This window comes from Mirounga leonina, unplaced genomic scaffold (genome assembly GCF_011800145.1).
Source record: "Mirounga leonina isolate KUSES-001 unplaced genomic scaffold, KU_Mleo_1.0 Mir_151, whole genome shotgun sequence".
NCBI classification, from domain to species: Eukaryota; Metazoa; Chordata; class Mammalia; order Carnivora; family Phocidae; genus Mirounga; species Mirounga leonina.
The window spans coordinates 8,054,742-8,067,336 of record NW_023270377.1 but is presented as its reverse complement, the minus strand read 5'-3'; the positions used below and the strand labels follow the sequence as shown (position 1 = coordinate 8,067,336).

The following is a 12,595-nucleotide window of genomic DNA, read 5'->3' as shown; positions in this document are numbered from 1 at the left end:
CCTTCTCTGAGCGGGCCGCGGGCGGGAGGGGGCCCCGGGCCAGCCGCCTCGCGCCCTCTCCCCACCCCCTCCGCTCCCTTCCCCCTGCCCCGCGCCGGCCACGGCCCGCTCTGTGCGCGGGGTCGGCCTTGGCGCTCTTCCCCAGCCCTGCGCTCCCCGCCGGCCCCCCTCGGGGCGCCCGCCCCCCGCAGCTGATTCAGCAGGTCTGGGTGGGGCCTGAGAATGTGCATTTCTAACAAGTTCCCAGGTGACGCTGCCGAGGCCACCCTGGGGACCACACTGGGAAAGCCAGTGGCCAGTCCTTCCAGATTCTCCCCTCGCCGCCCATGGTTTCACTTTTGGCTTCCTATGTCTGTTAGGCTTCATCCGGGGCCGGAAAGAAGTTCTACATCCTGCTCTTGACCTCATGGACACTCACTAATGATGAGAAGAAGGGTAAAAAGGGAGATTTAATGTTACTATGTGCACGTTCCATCATCAGGAATTATTCTTTTTATTAAGATGAATCAACTATTTATTTAGTAACCCAGTTATGGCGGTCTCATACTCCTTTCTAGTCTGCTGGAGGACTCACTGGGAGAGCAACAATCACAGGGTGCTTAGGCTAAGACAACATGAGGCCAGGACCTGCTTAGTGACTCAGGAATTCCTTCTGCAGCATCCCGTCCACAAGCCACGGACAGCCACATCCCTAAAAGCATTCTGTGTGTGCCTTGTCTTGCTGGTCCTCAGAATGTGTCCACCCGCCAGGAAACCACTCAAATGTGGCCACTTTAGGATTCACTACTCTGGGCTCACACCACAGCCATGCAATGGGCATTTTTAAGCCTGCTTTGAAGCTAGTGATATTCCTCACTAAAAACCTTAGAGTCCCACCTGTCCTTGCAGAAGTATACTTGCTTTGGAAAGATCTTGGTTCCATAGGGCGCCTGGCTGGCTCAGTTGGTAGAGCACCTGACTCTTGATCTTGGGATTGTGAGTTCAAGCCCCATATTGGGTACAGAACCTACTCAAAAAAAAAAAAAAGAGAGAGAGAGAGCCTGAGTCTTTGCCAACTTTATCCGGGCCACAGAACAATTGGGAGCTGTGATGTGACTCCCATTTCCGGGATAGGGCAAGGAAGGATGGCACTCGAGGCCAAGATGGATTCCAAAACTCTGGCCTTCCCCAGTTTCAGGCCTTCCTTACTTTCCTGCGCAATGACAGCTCCCTTGGGGGATGTGTATTTCCCCCCTGGATATGCTCTCTTTCCACGAAATCAAGCAGCCCTTGGGAGACCAAAATCCAGTCCCTCCACCTCTGCATGGACTCTGAGCTAGGAAGTCAGATGGATCTGAATCCCCCATACATGATGAGATTTGGACAGTGACCAAAACCCAACTTTCCTGGAAGGATGTCGTGTGTGTGTGTGTGTGTGTGTGTGTGTCTAGGCAGCTTCTTGCAGCAGTCCCTCTTTTGATTTGTGCCTGGCATTTCAGTATGTTCCTCTTCCAACCTGCTGATTAGATCCAGGCCCTGGGCTTGCTCAGAGACACGCTCCTGGCCTGAACTCCCCCTGTAGGAGCTTTGAGATCAGCTCAGCGCAGCTGGCCGCCAGCTTTGTCTGGGTGGGTCAACACCCACTTAAGGGCTTCACCCTCTCGTCCCACTCATTCTTTTGCGGGGTTTTCACACTGTTCTCTGTGTGTGGTCTCGGCGCTTTGCCCCTCAGTAGAGACAGTGGCCAGGCAGTTGCCTGCTACAGCTGCAAGGATGACTTCATTTGAGAGCTGTGTTCACTTTTGGATCAGTTTCTCCAGGCAAGGGCAACAAAAGCAAAAATAAACAGATGGGAAAATGTCAAACGAAAAATCTTCTGCACAGTAAAGGAAACCATTAACAAAACAAAAAGGCAACCTACAGAATGGGAGAAGATACTTACAAACTTGACAAGGGGTGGATATCCAAAATATATAAGAACTCTTACAATTCAATAATAAGAAGGCAGACGATCCTATTAAAAAATGGGCAGAGGGGCACCTGGGTGGCTCAGTCGGTTAAGTATCCGACTCTTGATTTCAGCTCAGGTCATGATCTCAGGGTGGTGAGATCATGCCTGCATCTGGCTCTGCGCTCAGCACGGTGTCTGCTTGAGATTCTCTCTCTCCATCTCCCTCTGCCCCCAACCCCCCAACTCATACTCTCTCTCTCTCTCTCCCTCAAATAAATAAATAAAATCCTTTAAAAAATGGGCAGAGTACCTGAATAGGCATTTTTCCAAAGAAGACATCCAGATGGTCAACAGGCACAGCAAAAGATGCTCAACATCACTCATCATCAGGGAATTGCAAATCAAAACCACAATGAGCTATCACCTCATATGTCAGAATGGTTATTATCAAAAAGACAAGAAATAACAAATGTTGGCAGGGAGAAAAGGGAACCCAAATGCACTGTTGGTGGGAATGTAAGTTAGTGCAGCCACCATGGAAAACTGTACATTGGAGGTTCCTCAAAAAATTGAAAATAGAACTATCATATGACCCAGCAATTCTACTTCTGGGTATTTATCTGAAGAAAATGAAAACACTCATTTGAAAAGATAAATGCACCCCTATCTGTATTGCAGCATTATTTACAATAGCCAAGAAATAGAGCAAGCTAAGTTTTCATTGATAAATGAAAGGATAAAGAGGTGGTGTGTGTGTGTGTATGTATACACAATGGAATATTACTCAGCCATAAAAAAGAATGAAATCTTGCCATTCGCGACAACATGGATGGACCTGGAGGGTATTATGCAAAATAAGTCAGACAGAGAAAGACAAATACTATATGATTTCACTTTTATGTGGAGTCTAAAAAAACAAAACAAATGAAGAAACAGAACAAAACAGAAACAGACTCATAGATACAGAGAACGAACTGGTGGTGGCCCAAGGGGATGGAGGGGGGGGGTGGGCCAAACAGGTGAAGGGGATTAAGAGCTACAAAGTTCCAGTTATAAATTAAGTAAGAGGGATGTCATTTACAGCATAGAGAATATAATCAATAATATTGTAGTAACTTTAGGGCACCTGGCTGGCTTAGTCAATACAGCATGCGACTCTTGACTTCAGGGTCGTGAGTTCAAGCCCCATGTTGGGTATAGAGATTACTTAAAAAAAATTTTTTTTAAATATTGTAATAATTTTGTATGAGGACAGATGGTAACTAGACCTATTGTGGTGAGCATTTTGTAGTGTATAAAAATATCGAATCACTATCTAGTATATCAATTATAAATCAATAAAAAATTAAAATGTTTAAAACTGAAAAAAAAACCAAAAAGAACTATAAAGCATGCCACAGAGATGCATGGCCTCCCATCCGCAAGGTGCTCAAGGGCTGAGGCCCATAGAAGGCTGTCAACTGCATAAGATTCAGATTTGTCCCTTGAATGCAGAACTCAGCCAGTCCCTTTTATTTCCAGGGAAAGCCTGGTTAGGTCCCCGGAAGTACTGTGTATATTTCAAGAATTGAATTTGGGGTTGAGTTTTTCCCAGCAGCAAGATTTTGATAATCCTAGAATCTGAGTGATGGGTTTACGGGGATTTATTAAATGAATTACTTTTGCAAATGTTTAAAATTTTCATACTTAAACATTTTAGAAAGTCATTTTGGGTCCATTGGCACTTTGTCAAGCAAAAACCAACGGGGTGCTTTGGTAAGCCTAAGAACTGGGAGGGAGAGGCAGTTGGGTCAGTGTACTGCTGGGAGCTTATGGATGTACAGAGCGGAGCCCAGATGAAGCTTCGGACGGAAGCAGTTTGCTTTGTGACGAAAGTATTCTTTGTCCCTCCACCAGGACATATCAAATGGGTTAAATATACTGAGTTTCATTTAGAGATTATTTTCCAATTTAATGCTTGTATCACACATATGTTCAAGGATTTGGAGGAATTCTTAAACCATAACTAAAAGATAGCAGTTTATTTACTAACTTCATCAAGTTATAGCTACTTGTTCCAGTATCATCCATAGTCACAAAGATGTTACAAGTGCAAAACCAACCTAGGTCTTTGACAACTTGACGTACCCGTAAGAAGCTATCTCTGGATTTATTACAAGAAAAATTAATGTAACATTTTTTTTTAAAGATTTTATTTATTTGAGAGAGAGAGAATGAGAGACAGAGAGCATGAGAGGGAAGAGGGTCAGAGGGAGAAGCAGACTCCCTGCCGAGCAGGGAGCCCGATGCGGGACTCGATCCCGGGACTCCGGGATCACGACCTGAGCCGAAGGCAGTCGCTCAACCGACTGAGCCACCCAGGCGCCCCGTAGATTTTTTTTTTTTTTTTTTATTAGAGAGAGAGTGCAGGAGGGGGTAGGGTTAGAGAGAGAAGCAGACTCCCCGCCTAGCAGGGAGCCCGATGTGGGACTCGATCCCGGGACTCCAGGATCATGACCTGAGCCGAAGGCAGTCGCCTAACCGACTGAGCCACCCAGGCGCCCCAATGTAACATTTTTTAATTAATAATAAACCCCGTTGTTGAAGCCACTTTTAGTTGGTACGACATCTATAGAAACTATGTCTGCAATAGGATTCTTTGGGTTGGAAGGGACAGAAACCCAACTTGAATCCATTTCAATAAAAAAGATGGTTAATTGGAGGGATGCTGGGGAGGGGGGTGTAGCTTACACAAAGGACGAAGCGGCTGCAGGAATGAGAGCAGCTCCACGGAACTCAGAGTCCCCGCCCAGGGATTTGATGCCCCCAACATGCTTTCTTTGCATCCCTCTGGGTGACAGCTTCATTTTCTCAGGCTTTTTTATGTGATAAAGGACATGGTTACCAGGCTGCCCTGGAGTCTCATTTTACAATGATCTGAACATACTTCAACAGAAAAATCCCAAGGTAAATTTCTCATTGGCTCAGCTTGAATCACATACTCATCCTGGGCCAATCACTGTGGCCAGAGGGCTAGGGTAAGATTAGTCCATTCCTGGCTGTGTGCCCATCCCTGTGGTCAGGCGTGTTACCAGGAGGGAGAGAGGTGATGGGCAGAAAAAGATAATAGCCACCGCAATGACCATAATCCTGGCAGTCAGGCAAGTGCACTCAGAAGACAAAGCAAAGCAGGAGCGGTGTTTTGTTTTGTTTTTAAGAGAGAGAGAGAGAGACAGAATGAGTGGGAGGGACAGAGGGAGAAGGAGAATCTCAAGCAGACACCGTGCTGAGCGCAGAGCCCGACGTGGGGCTCAATCTCACGACCTGAGCTGAAGGCAGACACTTAATCAACCTCTCCACCCAGGTGCCCCAGGAGTGGTTTTTATTGTAGCTAAGAGCCCGGGGTTCAAAGGCACGAGCACCTAGATTCAATCCTGGTGCCACCACCACTCCCCAGCTATGTGAACTCTGAGTTCTTAACTTCTCTGTACCTCATGTTATTTATCTTGTCAAAGACCAGGGACCGGGACAAGTAAGGAGACTGATTTTTATTCAGGTTATGGCAATAGGGAGAGCACCCCAGATCAGACATCATCACGTACATTACCTCAGGTCAAGTACAACACTGTTAATCTATAAAATGCTGAAAATAATATCCAGCTCATCGATGTGATGTGAATTAAATAATCTATGTAATCACTTAGCACAGTGCTGGGCACACACATGGTTGCCATATTCAGCCAGTAAAAATACAGGACAATATAATGTCCTGTATGTGGCATAAAATAAGGCAATATTTGGATTTGGAATATACTTATTATTAAAAACTTATCTGAAATTCAAATTTAAGTGTTCTATTTTGTCTGGCAACCTTTGGCACACAGTGAGGTGACAAACGTTAACTTATTATTGGGAACAGGGAGATTTATCTTCAATACATATCCCAAAGACAGGATTTCTCTTCCTGATAAATACAACTTTTGTTTGAAGATAATCTCAAGTCCCAGAAGAGAACTGGGAGGGCTGGGGGCCGGAGAGATGGTGGCCACAGACCATCTTAGGGCTTCTTCAAAGTAAAGCTCACCTGCTTTCTCCATACTCTCTTCCCTGACTCTGGCCTTGGTCACCTTTTTGGAAGCATGAAGTGGAAACAGAGACTCCCACTACAGAGCCTCAGTGCCTGGAAGGAAGGTCCTGTCTCTAGCCACCTCCCAACCTCCAGCTGAGTTGGGGACTGGCAGGTGCTCTTTCAGTGCTGTTTAATTTAAGCTCCAAAGCACCATGTACAAGGAGAGGGAGGATCTGTGGTCCTGTTTTATTTGAAAAGCCAAATTTCACGGGGAGGGGGGCGCGTTTCTCTAAAATTCCGGGAAACTGCTGCAGTGGGGTGGAAGTCTGAACTGGGCGACATTGTTGGTTCTAAGGTAGCTCTGGGTCGCTCCTGTAAAGCGAGAATAACAACGCCTACGTATTTTCCCACGAACACCACCCTATACTGTAATCTCTTGCCGCTTTTGTTTTCCCTGGGATAGAACGAGCTCCTTGAGGTTAGGTGTTGCGCCCGGCCGGCTCATCCCCAGAGCCGGGCACAGCGCCGGGCGCAATGTCTGTGGAATGAACGAGTGGGAAGTCGTGGAGAGGAAGACCGGGAAGGCTCCCCGCAGGATGCAACCCGCAGAACCCACTGCAAGGCAAACCTCGGCTCCATTTCCGCCGCCAGGAAGCCTCGCAGCTCCTGCTCCCAAAGAGCCCGCCTTTCCTCCCAGGATGCTCCGCGCCGGCGCGTCCCGTGATTGGCTGCGCCGCCCCCACGTGACGCTGGGCTGGCGGCGGCGGTTGCCGGGGCGACAGCTGGATCGGTGGCGGCCGAGCCGGTTAAGGGAGGGTGCCCGCGGCCGTGCAGCAGGTAAGCGTGTCCTCCGACGCGGTCGGGCTGCCCGGGCACCCGCAGCCCGCGGGCGGGAAGGGGCTGTGGTGGGGCCCGAGGGCCCAAGATGTGTGGAGCCCTCGCCCCGGAGAAAAGCCAGCTTGGCAGCCGCTGCCGAACGCCCCCGCTTCTGCTCTGCCGCCCTGGGCTGTTACGCTGGCGTGGGCCCGAGGCGGCCTCCTGGACAAACCGAGGACAGGCCCAGCTGCTTCCCGCAAGTAGTCCCTGATCTGGGCCGCAGTGGGCCAGACTTGGAGGGGGGCGCAAGTCGTCCAGCTGGGTAGTGACGGCGTGAGCGGGTAGCCTGGGGCTTTTAGATACAGCCCCTCGGTTATCTGCATCAGCCAACCTCCCCAGACTTAATCCAGTCTAAGCAAAACTAGGATCCTAGCCATGCAAATTCGTCTTCCAGACAAACCCCATAGCCTTCCCTTTAGCCAGCTTGTAGGTCCTAAAGCCCTTTATATAGAAAATAAGAAGCCGCCACACGGCAACCCGCAAGAGTGGCTGAAGAAGTTTTCTCTAGTTTTTGCGCAAAGTAGAGCAGTGGTTCTCAAACTTGAGCGTGCATAAAAGAGAGCTTGTTTAAAGCAATTTCTGGGCATCGTGCCTGCCGCGGTGTTCAGTAGGATCAGGGTGGTTCTAGGAATTTCATTTGCACAAGCGGATTCTGATTGAGGTGGTCCCAGCATTTGGGGTAATGCTGTGTAGTGGTTAATGTCGGTCTGGATTTAAATTCTGACTTTTGTCATTTACTGGCTGGATTATTTGGAGCACCTCAGGCTTCTTGAGCCTCAGTTGCCTCATCTGTAAAAGAATGTAAATAATATTCATCTCTCAGGTGTATTGTGAAAATTAAATGTGAAGCATTTTGCACATTGCCTGGCATACAAAAATTCTTAATAAATGAGCTTTTATGATACAAAGGTTTAGAGAAAATTTTAAGTATGTCAGAGTAATAGAATACCCAACAGTGGCTCACATTCACGGAGAGACCATCACAGTAGAATCTTATTCAAATGATGGTCTTGAAGAACTTCTCCGAGGAAGTGATGTTTATTAAGCGCAGAGGTTAGCCAGGTGAAGAAAGAGGAGGAAAATGTTGCAAGCAGCGAGAAGAGTATGTGCAAAGGCCCCGAGGTAGGAAGGAGCTTGAGTTCTCAAAAACAACAAAGTTTTCTTGTTCTAGGACCTTCAAAAAAAATGCTGTTCTCTGTGCTTGGACTTCATTTATTTGTAAATATCTTGGGTGTCTATCATGCCTAGCAGACTCTGTTAGGTTCTGGACAGATCAAATTTGTTTATTTTTATTTATTTGAGAAAGAGAGTGCGTGAGTGGTGGGGGGCTTGGGGAGAAGCAGAGGGAGAGGGAGAGACAGAATCTTAAGCAGGCTCCACACCCAGCGTGGAGCCAGACACGGGGCTCTATTTCACGACCTTGAGATCATGACCTGAGTTGAAATCAAGAGTTGGATGCTTAACCAACTGAGCCACCCGGGTGCCCCTGGAGGGATCACATTTAAATCCACCTCACTGCCTTTGTAAACAGGGTAATAAGTGTAGCAGTAGAAGTAAATGTAGAGTTCAGAGGTACCCCAGAGGAGGGAGAATAGCCTTGATAGGGAAGGAAGGGGAGGGGTTCCTGGGAGACCTCCTGAAGGAGGTCAGTTCAGGGTTAAGTTAGCATGATGTGTCAAGTTTGTGATGGGGCGAGTATATCAAACAGAAGTTTTGGAGTTGCAAAAGAGCATGTGGTACCGGGGAATGCCCAGGGTTTACCACTGGTGGGCCTGATGTGGGGAAGGGGGAGAGGGGCAGGGGTGGTGTGGGTCCAGAGAAGGGCTGCAGAGATGGTGGTCCCCAACAGTAGGCGGTCTTTCTCCTCCTTGTGTATCTGGCAGGACTGCAGGTGCCAGGAAGGGTAGGCGTCCTGTCCTCCCTGCTACGTCTAGACCACTGCCTCCCTGCTTCAGCACCTGCACCTCTTCTGAAGTGCATGCTCTGGGCTTTACCACTCGCCACCCCTCCTTGAGGCTGTCACCTAGCAGGGGTGCAGTTGTTACCCCGTGAAGCCTGTAGCGCCTGGCTCCCTGTCTGCCCCTCCACCTCCTCTACTTCAGTTCTGGAGATGTTACCGTCCTGGCTGCTCGCTCCGGTTTCATCTTTTAGGCATCTCTTTTGTCCATTCTTTTTATCCACCACTCCCATGGTCATGAACGTTTTACTGCTGCATCATCTCTAAACTCAAGCACCCATTCTGCTCTGATCACACTTTTTCAAGCTCCCATCAATGTGCCTCAGAAGCAGATCTTAGGTGCCATGCCTCGTTAAGCAGGTGTTTGAGCCTGTTGCTTTTTCACTGCCCTAGAACCCCCCATGCACCTCCCTTCCTTCGGCCCCACTGCTCCATCACTGTTATACTTGTTTTCTCTTTCCCCTGTCTTCTGGAAAAACCTCACCTTGGCTAACCTAACTCAGACAGCTGGAAGTGGCTGGAGAAACTGCAGAATTATGCAGACTGGTTCCATTTTGGATTTGAATCCATGTATCTTAAGCAGACTCTCGATATTGGAAATCCTGCCCTGGTCCTTAGTCAGCTTGGTTCCCGCCTTCTCTTCTCTTCCAGCTATCAACAGGCCTCTTACTGCTGATGACCTTGTTTCTTGTTCTACTCATCGCTGAATCTGTCCGTTTCTTTGGACAGATTCCAGGAGATGGTACGGACCCATCTCCTCTGCCCTCCCTCCGTGACAGGGGATGGACTGTCCCCACCCTATCTAGGGCCAGGCCCTCCAGCTGGACACTGGACGCGGCAGGGACCTTGCTTCTTTGACCATCTCCTCTCTTCTGCCTCAATTTGTCCTTCTCTAACTGGGTCCTTCCCATCAACTTAACAAACCTACTGTTTATAATATCTTCCTCCTTAAAAAACCTCCCATATCTTTCTAGCCACCACTCGATCTCTCCTCCCCTTTTTGTGACAGATCTCCCTGTCCCTCCTTTGTGACTTCTCTTCCTCTCTTTAACCCTTTCCAGTCAGGTGCCTCTCTTCACTGCTCTTGTCCACGTCACTGTCAAACTCCCTATTGCCAAATCCAGGGCTCAAGTCTTCTGCCCACATTTTACTCAACCATGTGTAGTCACAGTTGATGTGAGGAACACTGTCCTTGGCTTCCAGGTTCCACAGTCTCCTGGTTGTGTCCCACCGATAAGTCACTGCTCTTGGCTTCATCTCTCGCTGGCTTCTTCTCTTCTCCCTGAGCCCTCAGTCCCCGAGTGCTCCAGGGTTTAGGCACAGGCCTGAGCTCTGCTCTGCTACGCCTTCTCCTTAGGAGTCCTGGTCTGTTTGGGATCCTTGTCTCCTGAAATGCTATCTTTATGCTGACAGTTTCCAAATGCTTACATCCAGCTCCCACCTTTCCTTTTTTTAAAATTTAAATTCAGTTAATTAACATATAATGTATTATTAGTTTCACAGGTAGAGTTCAGTGCTTCATCAGTCTTATGTAACACCCAGTGCTCATTACATCACGTGCCTTCCTTAATGTCCATCACCCAGTTACCCCATCCCCCCACCTCTCTCCCCTCCAGCAACCGTCAGTTTGTTTCCTATGATTAAGAGCCTCGGGGCGCCTGGGTGGCTCAGTTGGTTAAGCGACTGCCTTCGGCTCAGGTCATGATCCCAGGATCCTGGGATCAAGCCCCGCATCAGGCTCCCTACTCGGCGGGAAGCCTGCTTCTCCCTCTCCCACTCCCCCTGCTTGTGTTCCCTCCCTCTCTGTGTCTCTCTCTGTCAAAAAAAAAAAAAAAAAGAGCCTCTTGGGGCGCCTGGGTGGCTCTGTCAGTTAAGTGTCTGCCTTCAGCTTAGGTCATGGTCCCAGGGTCCTGGGATCGAGCCCCACATCAGGCTCCCTGCTCCTCGGGAAGCCTACTTCTCCCTCTACCACTCCCCCTGCTTGTGTTTCCTCTCTCGCTGTGTCTCTCTCTCTCTCTCTGTCAAATAAATAGATAAAATCTTAAAAAAAAAAAAAAGAGCTTCTTATGGTTTGTCTCCCTCTCTGATTTCGTCTTGTTTTATTTTTCCCTCCCTTCCCTTATGTTCCTCTGTTTTGTTTCTTAAATTCCACATATGAATGAGATCATATGATAATTGTTTTTATCTGATTGACTTCTTTCACTTAGCATAATATCCTCTAGTTCCATCCACGTCGTTGCAAATGGCAAGATTTCATTTTTTTAGTGGCTGAGTAGTGTTCCATTGTATATAATATACCACATCTTCTTTATCTGCCATTCATCTGTCAGTGGACATCCGGGCTCTTTTCATAGTTTGGCTATTGTGGACATTGCTGCTATAAACATTGGGGTGCAGGTGCCCCTTCGGATTACTACATTCGTATCTTTTGGGTAAATACCTAGTAGTGCAATTGCTGGGTCCTAGGGTAGCTCTATTTTCAACTTTTTTTTTTTTTTAAAGATTTTATTTATTTATTTGAGAGAGAGAGAATGAGAGAGAGCAAGCACATGAGAGGGGGGAGAGTCAGAGGGAGAAGCAGACTCCCTGCCAAGCAGGGAGCCCGATGCGGGACTCGATCCAGGGACTCCAGGATCATGACCTGAGCCGAAGGCAGTCGCTTAACCGACTGAGCCACCCAGGCGCCCCTCTATTTTCAACTTTTTGAGGAACCTCCATACTGTTTTCCAGAGTGGCTGCACCAGCTTGCATTCCCACCAAGAGTGGAGGAGGGTTCCCCTTTCTCCTCATCTTCGCCAACACCTGTCGTTTCCTGACTTGTTAATTTTAGCCATTCTGACTGGTGTGAGGTGGTATCTCATTGAGGTTTTGATTTGTATTTCCCTGATGCCAGGTGATGTTGAGCATTTTTTCATGTGTCTGTTGGCCTTTTTATGTTTTCTTTGGAGAAATATCTGTTCCATGTCTTCTGACCGTTTCTTCATTGGATTATTTTTTCTTTGGGTGTTGAGTTTGATAAGTTCTTTATAGATTTTGGATACTAGCCCTTTATCTCATAAGACATTTGCAAATATCTTCTCCCATTCTGTCAGTTTTCTTTTGGTTTTGTCGACTGTTTGCTTTGCTGTGCAAAAGCTTTTTATCCTGTTGAAGTCCCAATAGTTCATTTTTGTCTTTGTTTCCCTTGCCTTTGGAAAAGTGTCTAGCAAGAAGTTGCTGCAGGCAAGGTCACAGAGGTTGCTGCCTATGTTCTCCTCTAGGATTTTGATGGATTCCTGTCTCACATTTAGGTCTTTCATCCATTTTGAGTCTACTTTTGTGTATGGTGTAAGAAAATGATCCAGTTTCATTCTTCTGCATGTGGCTGTCCAGTTTTCCCAACACCATTTGTTGAAGAGACTGTCTTTTTTCCATTGGCCATTCTTTCCTTCTTTGTCAAAGATTAGTTGACCATAGAGTTGAGGGTCCACTTCTGGGCTCTCTATTCTGTTCCATTGATCTATGTGTCTGTTTTTGTGCCAATACCATACTGTCTTGATGATGACAGCTTTGTAATAGAGCTTGAAGTCTGGAATTGCGATGCCACTAGCTTGGATTTTCTTTTTTAACATTAACCGGATATCATTCTCAATGGGGAAAAACTGGGAGCTTTCCTCCTAAGATCAGGAACACGGCAGGGATGTCCACTATCACCACTGTTGTTCAACATAGTACTAGAAGTCCTAGCCTCAGCAATCAGACAACAAAAAGAAAGAAAAGGCATTCGAATCAGCAAAGAAGTAGT

At 47.5% G+C, this 12,595-nt stretch overlaps 1 protein-coding gene across 2 annotated transcripts in view; it reads left to right on the top strand.

Moving 5' to 3' along the window:
• Positions 1–6,727: 6,727 nt before the first annotated feature.
• Positions 6,728–12,595, top strand: part of ARMC9 (armadillo repeat containing 9) — a 149,828-nt gene continuing 143,960 nt past the window's right edge. Inside the window, exon 1 of one of the 2 annotated variants that reach the window (XM_035006901.1) lies at positions 6,728–6,815. The gene's annotated coding sequence lies outside the window, so the exon portion shown is untranslated. The remainder of the gene's footprint in view (positions 6,816–12,595) is intronic. The other variant, XM_035006902.1, reaches the window with a different exon arrangement.